At 41.5% G+C, this 12,746-nt stretch overlaps 2 long non-coding RNA genes across 2 annotated transcripts; both read left to right on the top strand.

Annotated features, from left to right (window-relative positions):
• Positions 1-2,315: 2,315 nt before the first annotated feature.
• LOC139433742 (uncharacterized) lies at positions 2,316-3,457 on the top strand. Its single transcript, XR_011643130.1, has 3 exons — positions 2,316-2,502; positions 2,779-2,966; positions 3,169-3,457. It is a non-coding gene; the product is annotated as an uncharacterized lncRNA (long non-coding RNA).
• A 1,068-nt stretch (positions 3,458-4,525) lies between these two features.
• On the top strand, positions 4,526-7,028 carry LOC139433741 (uncharacterized). The gene is made up of 4 exons (XR_011643129.1): positions 4,526-4,847; positions 4,962-5,088; positions 5,171-6,548; positions 6,903-7,028. It is a non-coding gene; the product is annotated as an uncharacterized lncRNA (long non-coding RNA).
• Positions 7,029-12,746: the final 5,718 nt, after the last annotated feature.

The following is a 12,746-nucleotide window of genomic DNA, read 5'->3' as shown; positions in this document are numbered from 1 at the left end:
AGTGAGCTATTGTGGTCTGAAGGAGACATAAAGGAACTGAGTGGATCCAGAAGTACACAAACGTTTGAAGCTAATCTCACCTCTGTCACAAAACCCCCTCCCACTCACCTTATGGCCTGCTGTGTGCACTTTCATTTCATATGGAACTTGGAGTGACGTCCCTGAGGAAGCTGCAGTAAAGAGGCACATTTCTGACCCCTCTGGAGTCTAAGGGTATTTTCTCGATTTTTAGATGTTTTTTTAAATCACCTTTTAAATGTATTTCTTCTAACATGGCACCCCATGTGTTACATATCAAAATGCTCAGGACAATCTCTGGTATTGCTATATATGCAAATTACTCACCTTAGAGCACTGTTTGATGAGATAAGTAGCTCAAAAGCTTAAAATTTGACATCCGATTTTCGGAAAATCTCCAAAACTCTTGTGAAAACACAAATTTACTCATGTGATCGAATTGTTTTGGTGTTTTAGATTTGGTTACCAAAGTCTTAGGATCACAAAAGCAGTGAAATATTTGAATTACACTGTATATACATTCAGTGTAATGTTATTCATGTCTAAAATGAAAAAAATTCAATTCCAATTTTGAGTAAAACAGGTGTTTATCACTCTACTTTCACCACAGCAGGGACTGAGATAATGAGATTAGGACTGAATAATGACTTCATATTACATACCAAGGTTCATGTGATGTGTACAAATACAAATTGAGCATTCAACCTTTTTTTCAACCAACAATTTATTATAAATATGTTTTTTTCAACCAACTATTTATATAAATATAAGAAACTGGAAAATATAACTATTTACAAAATTGAACATCAGAACTTTCAACCAACTATTCATTATAAATGTCAAGACAGTGTCACGGTCTTTGTCTGTCTTCCAAGACAGTGGGTCTGGCTGCTGTGTAGGTGGGGGTGATGGTGCATGGGCTACTGTGTAGGTGGGGTGTACAAGTGCTATACGAGACCTCCATGAGACCTCCTTGCTGGCTGGGTTGAAGGTGATGGCTGTGGTGGAGCCTTTGTGCTGAGGTGTATCTTGACCTGGTGGCAGCCGCAGGTGGAGGCGGAGGCAGCTGTAGTGATGCTGGTCTGCTGGTCCTTGGTGGTGATGGCTCTGGTGAAGGCCCTTGAGCCACAGTAGACCTTGACCTGGGGGCAGGCACAGATGGATGTTCTGGCTGCTGGATAAACGCCGCCACCTGTTGCTCAAGCACACATAACAATGCACACATACAAATAAAGTTTGGGAGGTTGGAGAAGGAGTCTGTCTGTCTCACACACACACACACACACACACACACACACACACACACACACACACACACACACACACACACACACACACACACACACACACACCACACACACACACACACACACACACACACACACACACACACACACACACACACACACACACACACACACACACACACACACACACACACACACACACACACACACACACTTCCAGTTACTTTACATTCAGTATAAAATCACAGACACACATATAGGCTTCATCTGTACAGGACGGTAAAATAATAACAGGCACATATATAGATAAATCTATGACCAAAGTCTCATCTGTACAGAACAGTATGATAAAATAATCGATGGCAACAACATGTCACTGTAAATGTCTCCGTTGTGGGACGAATAAATGATTAATTTAATCATCTACTGTGGTGACCACCTATTTAACCACTGGGACATAATTCAAACTTGGAACTACAGTTGCGGTTATTGTTCCCACACGGACATGTTATGGGTTACCTATAAATAGGTGTGCCCTCTTGGCTCTCTCTTGTCGACCCGGGCTGCGACCCGACAACATGTCCTTTTCTGCTCCTCATTAAAGTTCCCTTTTGCACCTTCGATGCACCGCCTCTGACTCCATATCTCTCGGCACTACACTACACATGTAATCTCACTTTTACACACCAACATAACGTTAACACAGAGTAAACGTTTGCTAATGGAGAGTCCCAATAAAAAGTTCATGACTCTCGATACAAAATATATATCAATAAACCTATTGTTCATTTTCGCGGTATTCCCCACACATTGCCAGTACATTATTACTGTAATATTTACACCTACCCATGTCCAAATGGATCCTTGTTGTTGTCTTTGTATTCTTCAGAAGAAGAAGAAGAGTTGAAAACTTCAGGTACTGAGGCTCTATCTTCACTGCTGCTAGCGAAAAAAATCTCTAGCGAAGTCATGGGAGCCTGCCTGCAGACCTCCACTCTCAGGACAGTTCCGGTGCAGACCTCCACTCTCAGGACCCTCAGGACATAGACATATAAAGAGTAGACGCCGCATTGGCTGCTGGGGCGCAAGAAATACGGCCGCCATCTTGGACCGGTCATCCTACAGACATTCTACCCAGAGACAGCAGAGGTTTCAAGATGCCAGAGCACTGTGCAGCATATTGCTGTGCAAATCGGCGGACGATTGCGAACAGGGGTCGGGGGATTACTTTTCACAAGTAAGATTCAACATTATAATTGGTTGTATTTTGTAAATAGAATATTATTGTACTGTATTGATGTCCGCCAGCGAAATCGTAGCCAGCAAACATTATGTTCATGGCCAACTGAGACTTTATAAATCGCTGCTGTAACAAGTGAATTTCCCCGTTGTGGGATGAATAAAGTAAAATCTAATCTAATCTATCTAGGAAGAAGAAGGAAGAAAATAAGCTTGACCTCCTTCTTAAAATGTTTTTGTGTTGACTCTCAAATCTCCCGTTTTTATTTTGAAGGTTTCCCAAAGACAAAGATATGAGAAAGAAGTGGGAAGTTGCTTTGAGGAGGGAAGGGTTCACTGCAAGCGAGTCATCCGTGATTTGCAGTGAGCATTTTAAGCAGGACGAGTTTGACAGGACAGATTGTCCGACTCAGAGATGGTGTTATTCCCTCCATCTTCAGCTTCCCGGTTCACCTCCAAAGAGTAGGTGTATCATCATAAGGCTATTAGCATTCATAAATGTAAATATTCTATTATCAATAACGTGTGTGTGTGTGTGTGTGTGTGTGTGTGTGTGTGTGTGTGTGTGTGTGTGTGTGTGTGTGTGTGTGTGTGTGTGTGTGTGTGTGTGTGTGTGTGTGTGTGTGTGTGTGTGTGTGTGTGGTATTATGCTTTTTCATTTTAGCCAGAAAAGGGCAGGACTACGTCTCCTTCCAGAAAAGCTGAAGAGAGCCTGTCTGTGGCCCCTCAGGACGACCCAGAAGCTTCAACCTCACACTCACAACCTCAGCCTAATGATGTGAGTATTTCTATTTTCAACATCATTCATAATGGTCCTAGACAAAGTAAAATCTCTCTTGTTTGCTGCCACTCATATTAAACACACTCACAAATAAACACATACACACACAATTGAAGACATGTTGAACATGCATTCCTGGCACACTCACACACGCGCACACACACACACACACACACACACACACACACACACACACACACACACACACACACACACACACACACACACACACACACACACACACACACACACACACACACACACACACACACACACACACACCAGGGTTTCCGCTAGGATTTTTTCTCGACGGTCAAATGTCCGGGCAGATTTTATTTTACCGGACAAATTTGAAACTTACCGGTCATATTTCAATAATAATAATAATAGTTGTGTAGCAGAGTTTCCGTTAGCAGGTAATTACCGGACTATGAGCAGATATGCTGATGTTTAAAACTCAGTTCACGGGGCTCATTTTGATATTGCTTCAGTTTATAATCGTAACAGATCGAAACAAATTCAGATTAATTTTTCAATAAATGATTCCACAAACAACAAACAACATAATTATTACATTCAAACAAACTACTTGTAGTAGATAACGTACATTATTCAGAAGTTTACATCAACTTTGAATAATAACACGGGAGAAACGGAGCCTCTCTTTTCCCCTCTCCCTCCCTCTCCCTCCCTCTCTCTCCCTCTCTCTCTCTCCTGACAGCAGTCAGTTTCTTAAGCAGCTCCTGCAGCCCGCTAAACAGAGGGCGGGGCTTCAGGTGATCCTGCAGAGCTGCGTGTCTCGGTCAGACTCAGCAGCTGATCTGATCTCTCTCTCGCGTCCGGTTATACTTCACTCGCGTTTATGTCCATATCGATCAGATCCAGCTCTCCTGATCGGGCTTTATAGAGAACACCGATCAAACTATTAAGAGTGAATATCGGCCGATAATGACCGGCGGCCGATCGATCGGAGCCTCCCTAATTATTACCAGACATTTTGACCGTCAGGTTTTGAATTTACCGGTTTTTTATAAATTTTACCAGCTAAAAACCGGTAATTACCGGCTAACGGAAACCCTGACACACACACACACACACACACACACACACACACACACACACACACACACACACACACACACACACACACACACACACACACACACACACACACACACACACACACACACACACACACACACACACACACACACACACACACACACGCATGATGCTGGCAGTGGCTTTGACAGGTGATGACTATAAGAAATAATGTGGGCCATACTCTAGTTGTGTCAAAGTGATGTGTGTGAAGTGAAACATCACTCAAACCATGTTCATCCCTCTTTCTAGGATCATAGCGATGTCTCGCCTACTTCTCCTACTGCTCTTAAGGCCAGACTCAATGAAGCTTTAGCAAGAGTGGAGAGTCTCGAGCGAGAGAGGAAGAATGCCATGGCTAGAGAAAAGAGGGCAGAGACCACAGTGAGGACTCTTTTGGGGGATTTGAGGGAAAAGAACCTCATTAATGAAGAACTCAAAGAGGCTTAATTTCTACTCAGGTAAAATTAAATTAGCACTTTGAAATTCATGTACATCTTACTCTTACACTCTTTATTAAACTCCTTTGTTATTATATGAAGGGGACTTATTAATTTTTTCTCATACAATTTCAGATCTTCAAATAGACTTGAAGGCAAAGCAGGGCCATGAGTACTCCAAGGACCACAGAGAGCTTGCCCTCACACTCCATCTACATGGTCCAAAGGCATACAAATACCTCAGAGAGACTACAACAAAAAGGTAGTCTTAATGTTGTTCAATTTCATTTTTGGAAATTACGGTTGCAAGTACGTTAAATAGCTACTTCTCAATTTTTTTACAGGTGGCTGTGTTCGGTGGATGGCAAGCCTGGCCTGAACAAGATGATGCTGGATATGCTGGAGAGAAGATGCCAGGACGACCAGGCTAAATATGGATGTGTTTCACTCATGTTGGATGACATGGCCATCAGAAAACATGTGCAATATAATCCACATAACCAGTCAATGTCTGCTTTTGTAGACATGGGTGATGGAAACAATGATACCGATGCTGCTACTGAGGCTCTTGTGTTCATGGTGGTTGGCCTACACGGACATTGGAAGGCTCCCATTGCATATTACCTGACGAAGTCTTTGTCACCTGAAACACAAAGGGTCCTAATCTAAATCTAAAATCTAATCTAATCTATCTAGGAAGAAGAAGGAAGAAAATAAGCTTGACCTCCTTCTTAAAATGTTTTTGTGTTGACTCTCAAATCTCCCGTTTTTAATTTGATGGTTTCCCAAAGACAAAGATATGAGAAAGAGGTTCTCAGTCATGCTTTGGAGGAGCCGCATGCACGGGGCATTCGGGTGTCATGAGCAACTTTGTGTAAATATGGTTTGGGCGGGGTGGTGTCATGTTCTTGTGTTTAACTTGAACATTTACATTTTTTATATAGATGTAGAAGTACATTTTCATTTTTTATGACATAGATATTCATTTTTACTGATATATAACTTCTGTCTATGTATAATGTATTATTGTTTCTTCATTTTTCAACTTATTAAAATAGCTGAGTATAGGCCTACACAATATGCTTCTCTATCATATATAGACCATTAGTGTTTTTTTTATGTGTGTGTGTGTATATATTATATATCGTGTGTCTTTTGCAAAATACCTATCATACATAACATAGGCTATCAAATACCAGAATATTCTATTGCTGTTAAGCCTACTATGAATATTAAAATACGCCGAATCATGTGTCCGGTATCATGCCTACATATATGACGTTTGCAGAAACCCCCCCCCCGTGAAAATCAGTTTTGTATTCAGCGAGTTATGATTGATAAAATGCGCTGACACTTCATTGCGCCTGCCAGACAGATTACACTGAGTGGAGCGGGTGACCGGTCCAAGATGGCGGCCCCACGGCTCGTCAGCGCCAATAGGCAGCAGCGGTCGATGCGGCGTCTACTCTTTATATGTCTATGCCCTCAGGACACCTCCACTGTCAGTACAGGAAGTGACAATTCTGACGCGTTTGGAAAGTGGCACTGTACTGATAGTGGTGATTTTATTTTGGAATTCTTAGCGTGCACTTCCTGTACTGACAGTGGAGGTCATAGATATATATAAACACTAGATGGCTCATGGGAGATTTTCCAGCGTAGCTGACTGGCCGCCATCTTGCTACAGTCAACAGTTACTCGCGTTATGGTAGCTGTTGTAAGGTGAGTGATCTGCACAAAAATACTCTTAACTCGCTGAAATCTTGACTGATTTACAAACGGTTTGGTTTATTATAAACATTATTAGCATGGCTATGATACAGGATGCTTGGACATGTTGAAATTGCAGCTTTTCTTTGTGTATGTGGTTGTATTTATTAGCTGGCTAATAACAAGAGGCTGTCAGTGAGACCTAGTATTACAAAGTTCACCCAGCAACTTTACACCAGTGGGAGAGGCAGAACTGCTCTTTCTTTTCAACATAACTTAAGTTACACATGATTTCTTCCAAGTGGTTTGGCTTGTTAAAAACATCTTGCATTATGATACAGGAATTTGCTGGCTTTGTGTTTACAGAAGTACCTGACTATGCCGGACTTTTGTGCAGCCTACGGATGCTCCAATCGCCGCTGTCTGCAAACAAGAACCCGTGGGATCACCACATATGTTTATGTTTGCTCAGTCTAATAAACCCATAACATGGTTGTGAAAGAATACCAAAGCTGAGGCTGGACGATGATTGATTGTTAGTGTGCCATGTGTCACTGTGTGTCTTATTGGTTTTGTGGTATACTGTATTTTATTTTATTGTGTGCAAGACACATTTAAAACAAATAACCTTGAACCTTGAAGCCCCATCTCTCCCCACCTGCTCCCTACATCCCCTCCACACCACACCAAGTTGTTCTTCTTAATAATAATAATACATTTATGTTGGGGGGCCGCCTTTCATAACACCCAAGGACACCTTACAGGGGCATAGGGGCAATATAGGGAACAATTTAAACAGTGGATTTTGTGATATATCAGCCGGGGTGAGTCAAGACAAACCACAAATGGACTACAGAAGGACATATGGTACAGTTTATATTATTCTTGGTCTTTTTTCAATAACATATTTCAAAGGTTCTGGATTTGTTTACAAATCTAGAAACTAAATACAAAACTAGGATGATATGAAGATCTCATGTCAAAAATAATTGTGATAAATTAGACAGAACTGGCCTGTCTGTGAGCACATTTTATGTTGGTTTGGTTCTTCTGATAAAGGTGTGAATATCTAAATAATATACCAACATATGCTATTGTCATTAGTTGTGTCCCTGTTCTTCAAGCTAAGGCATTGCTCAATTAACAACTCTTGGTTTACAGAGTGGTAACATGAGACCGATTTTTATATATAAAATATAAATGTATTTTAATTTTATAATTTATTTATAATTTATTTTAAATATTGACAATATAATAAAATAAATCGAAATATATACACCGGCAAATATTTAATATAAATACCTTGTGTGTGTGTATAGCTATTGCTTTATCTGATTAATGTTATTTTCATATGAAAGTCCATGATTATAAGTATGCAGTATCATAACTACATCTTTGATGTTTATAAAAAACCAAACCGTTTGAAAATCGGTTGAAAATTGAGCAAGCTATGGTTATTTAAATAGTAAACCATAATGTTATGAATGAGAGCACTGCCTGTAGCAAGATGGCGGCCAAGTGGCAACGTCGGTCTCCATTGGCCAGCAGCGCGTGTGAGCCATCTAGTGTTTATATATATCTATGGTGGAGGTGTCCTGAGAGTGGAGGTCTGCACCGGAACTGTCCTGAGAGTGGAGGTCTGCAGGCAGATCCCTCTCAGCGAAGTCGGCGACTGTAAAGTTTTGTTTAGCCATTTTCTCTGTCTCTCTCCCCTCACAGACGTAAACTGATGGGAGACACGTGGTTTATGTTTTGTTTACTTGGTGGGTAGGTCCTTAGTGATTTCTCGATGTCCATTGGTCATTTCAGACAATGATGGCTGCCGGCCGAGATTTCCTTGACGGACACACGAATCCACCAATCCCACACAGTGTAAAGTCAAGCTGCTTGAGCGGCCATATTGGCTGCTGTGCCCTGGTTACAGTCTCAAAGGAGATACCACTGGAAAGCTACTCTTCCAGCGATTCCGCGGATATCTGAATCATATTTCTACTCCTTATAATCGAAAATATATGATTAATTACGTAAAATTATGCGCACCTGGACGCGCTGGCGTGTCCACCGACTCCAGAGGGTTAAAAACTGTTGAGATTTCTGTGAGGAAAAAGGTGCCAGTTTAGCTACTATATCACACATCCTTCTGATTTAAAGAGGCCCCCTTACCCAGGGCCGGCCCTAGACTTTTGGGGGCCCTAAGCGAGCTTTGGCTTGGGGGCCCCCCTCACTCTAGCGCGTTCTCACTACACACAACACGGAACCAACTTTGTCTTATGATGTTAGCATAGGCACACATATTGTAATAAATAAGCATGTTAAAAGCATCAATCTGGTGCACTTTGAGAGCAAAATGAAGAGATCTATGGATACATCTCTCAACACCCATATGAAACAGAACTGTAAACAGATTTTTCTTTATGGATATTTTACAAAACACTTATACTATATTCTTGTTTTGTCATATAGTATTTCACAACTGTTTTTCATTTATTCTCTCTGGCTGTCCATCTCATAATGTTCATATAGAAACTAGCTGTCAATAGGAATATCATGCAGAAGAATTATAATTTCTTGCAAAAATCTGTCACAAAAAGAGGTTGCACATTTAAATTCAGGTGTTGTTATGGCAACGTCAGTGGCCAAACAGACACATTTACTGCTGCAAATACGTTGAAACATGCTGTTGACATGTAAAGCAGTGGCAACTATGCCACCATTTCAGCTGACTTTTTCTCAGAAATACTGTCAAATAACATCCATATATTTCAGTGCTAGGTTGATGCTTAGCTAAGCTAACTATGAAACACTTTAACTGACAGGACTCCGGATCAACTGTGTACTGTGAGGTAGCTTCTAGCTTCATGTCGAACAGTAAGTCAACATTTCCCAGAGAGCGTCACATTTCACCAGGTGACGCTAAAAAACATTACATTTAGATTGTATGACAAAGTGTTTATTTAATATATCTGGCTAGCTATAGCTACTTGCTAACGGTTTAGCTTACCCCCGCGATTCAAAGTAACGTCAACGTAGCTGTAATTTATGCTTTGCTTACATGTTCGCATAACTTGGAAGTTTACTGACATTTACATACCTTGTTTACCTGGCTCAAGTGGTGGCTCTGGGGTTGTTGTGTGAGCCACCACTTGAGAATTGTCGTATTTTTTAAGAAAATGTATTCTTATGTCCATCTTCAAAAACTGTGAGTCCGACTGACAGTTTATTTTAAACATTGTCATAGCTCACAGTATAGGTACCTGTCAGCCAATAAGACAGATGTTTATTTCCATTCAACTCTCTGGTTGGTCTGGGCTGCAGTCGGATAGTTTAAAAATCAGCTCCTAAGTTCTAACCCTATCGTCTATTCCTTGACCTCTGAGTGAAACGTCACGGGGTTAAGGGATAGTGGATAGGAGAATTCAAAAGGACTTAGGAGAAGAGACTGCGGTACTTTAGAGAATCCGAATGCACTTTCACTATCCGACGTGTTTATGATGCGCCAGCGGACGTCATTGTGTGCGTCTGCTGCTGTGGGGAAACTATGGAAACCACAGTTTTCTATACAGCGGATTACAACATGGATGTTTAATAAGAACGAGGGACTACTGTAAACTCATCTAGAGACTCTGCACCGTGCTCTGATGCTGCTGCTTTGCTTTATGAACGTGGACAACAGGGAAACATATTCTTCATGACCAAAGTTGGACTTGAAATAAAAAAGGAAAGTGAAACTTATGCTCGTCACCCTCTCCCTCCGGTCCACATTAATACAAATGATCCCAATACGTATGATTGTATGAACTAAAGATCTTAAAATCAATACAGATGTATTTATTATAAACGTTAGTCCTTAACATCTATCACTGTGTATATCACCATTCAAACATCTTTTAAAAGTTGAACAAACCCCACACAGCTCAGTAAAGACTGAAATGTTGACTTTATTTGATAATTTCAGTGAAAACTAACGTTCATATTTCTCTTTTTGATTATAATACTGATGAACGTTCAAAACAAAGCACTTTGGCAACTTACCACCTATGTTTTAAAATGCTTAATAAGCACCGTAACTTTCATGATATAATTTCTCGGTCATAATCGGTTGTTTCCGTGAACGGCCGACTGTTGAGTGACGGCAAATGCTGCGGCTGCAAGGCATTGTGGGGCAGCATTTTCGCTTCTCCTGTCGGTTAGGGAGGTCCAGTGGTTCCTAAGCTAAAGGAGGTTATAAAGGAAGTTTGAAACCTCCTTTCCTATCATTCTCATCATTCTAGAGAATTCGAACGGCACTTATCATGGCTGCCACTGAGGGACTTCCGGGTAATTTCACTCCTTTAGGAAGGTTCCTAAGCTAAATGGACTATTCGACTTCAGCCTTGGTGTCTTGCCTCTGTTGCATTCACCGAACACGGGAAATTACAATCCTGCCGTCCTCTCTTGTGTCATGATGAGGTTCAGGTAAAGCACGGTTAATGTATTATATTATTGACTCAATAATATAATACATGACTTTGAGAGTAGGCAATCTAGGCATATTAACACAATTAATTAAACATACTTATCACGGCGACGGTGTACTGAGATTTATTTATTTAAAAAAAAAAAAAAAAAAATTACATTATTTTTTTTTGCTATGGGGCCCCTTAAAAAAACTGGCCTGGCCGCTTGAGGACGGTTAAGGACGCTTAAACGGGGCTACCCGCTGCAGTGGAAATGCGCCATTAGTGGCTGTGGGGCCCTAAGCGGCCGCTTATGTCGCTTGATGGGTCGGGCTGGCTCTGCCCTTACCTGTAGTGTGTTTTATAGTGTGCATCTAAATCAGGGGTGGGGAACTTCCGGTCCCCGGGCCGTATACGGCCCGCGAGACCATTTCATACGTCCCTCGAGGTAATTTATAAACACACGCAAAAAAGAAAACATTTTAAGAAATCTAGACCGCAAAATAATTAAACAAGCGAGTGCCTGTTTTTCCTGGCCAAGGTCAGGGTCCTTGAACACAACACGAGCCTAACTTGTCATCACGTGGTATATGTCTCGTCTGACAGGGTGCAGTTCTGATCGGTTCTGATGGAGAGCACCGGAACACCGCTCTGCCACTTCAAAAAATGCAGTACCCATAAGGAGCCGTACACATGCTGCAGTTTTTGCGTGGCTGTGTCTTTAGTTGAAAGCCCAGTCATCTGTCATACTGATCATTCATACAGTCAATAACTTTGTTGTTATTAGCATCTGGTTAGCTAGCTATGCTAACTAATATAAGAAGCTTTTTCTACAACCAGTGAGGTAAAGGCACATCTTTATATGAACATAGTGCCACGGTCCAAACTGTGTACCTGTTTGTTCCCCTGTGTGTGGAGAGGGTGTGGTTTCCCTTGCAGGCAGCAGCCTGATTGCTCTCACCTGGCCGGCCGACTCAGCTGTCCCTCATCATCTAATCAGGACACAGTTTATCTACTCCAGTCTCCCAGCAACTCACCGCCAGATTGTTTTCTACATCAGTGGTAGTACATCCTCCTGGCTGCCCATTCAGTTATCCTGTCTGCATGTAATTCCGTACATTTTGTAACTAGTTTCTCTTGTGTTTCCAGTGCAATCCCTCGGCCATCGTCCACCAGAGCTTCCAGCCAACCTGCCTGCTTCTTCCTGCATCATACCTGCCTGCCTTGTAATCAGTCCAGCCTCTCACTGCCTACCTCCACTCCGGACCTCCATATCACCAAACCTGCCTGAGTCTCCGAAGCAATAAACTATTTAAACATCTTCAGTCCTTGCCTGCGCCTGGGTCCTGTTTAAAACATAATCCTAACACATAGTTATAAAAAAACAAAAGAATAAAGTAAACAGGTATAAAATACTATATGACAGTAAAAAAAAGTTGTTATTAATAAACAAGAATACAGTTTGAAAGTGGAGTGATTTGTAAAATATCCATAAAGAAAAAATAAATCTGCTTACAGTTCTGTTTCATATGAATGTTGGGAGATGTATCCATAGATCTCTTCATTTTGCTCTCAAAGTGCACCAGATTGTTGGTTTTAACTTCCCGGGGGAGCATGCCCCCCGGACCCCGCTAGAGGTGGTGAGGTCCCCCCCTCTACTTAAATCATGTTCACATGGATAGGAAACTAAATACATTTGCACACATCTTGTGTCCATATATTTCTGTTTGGGTGGTCATGCCACAACCGTGCACGTGAATGCATGAGTCATGGT

Source organism: Pseudochaenichthys georgianus, chromosome 4, assembly GCF_902827115.2.
Source record: "Pseudochaenichthys georgianus chromosome 4, fPseGeo1.2, whole genome shotgun sequence".
In the NCBI taxonomy this organism is placed as follows: Eukaryota; Metazoa; Chordata; class Actinopteri; order Perciformes; family Channichthyidae; genus Pseudochaenichthys; species Pseudochaenichthys georgianus.
The sequence above is the reverse complement of the archived record's forward strand: the minus strand, read 5'-3'. Positions and strand labels throughout refer to the sequence as shown.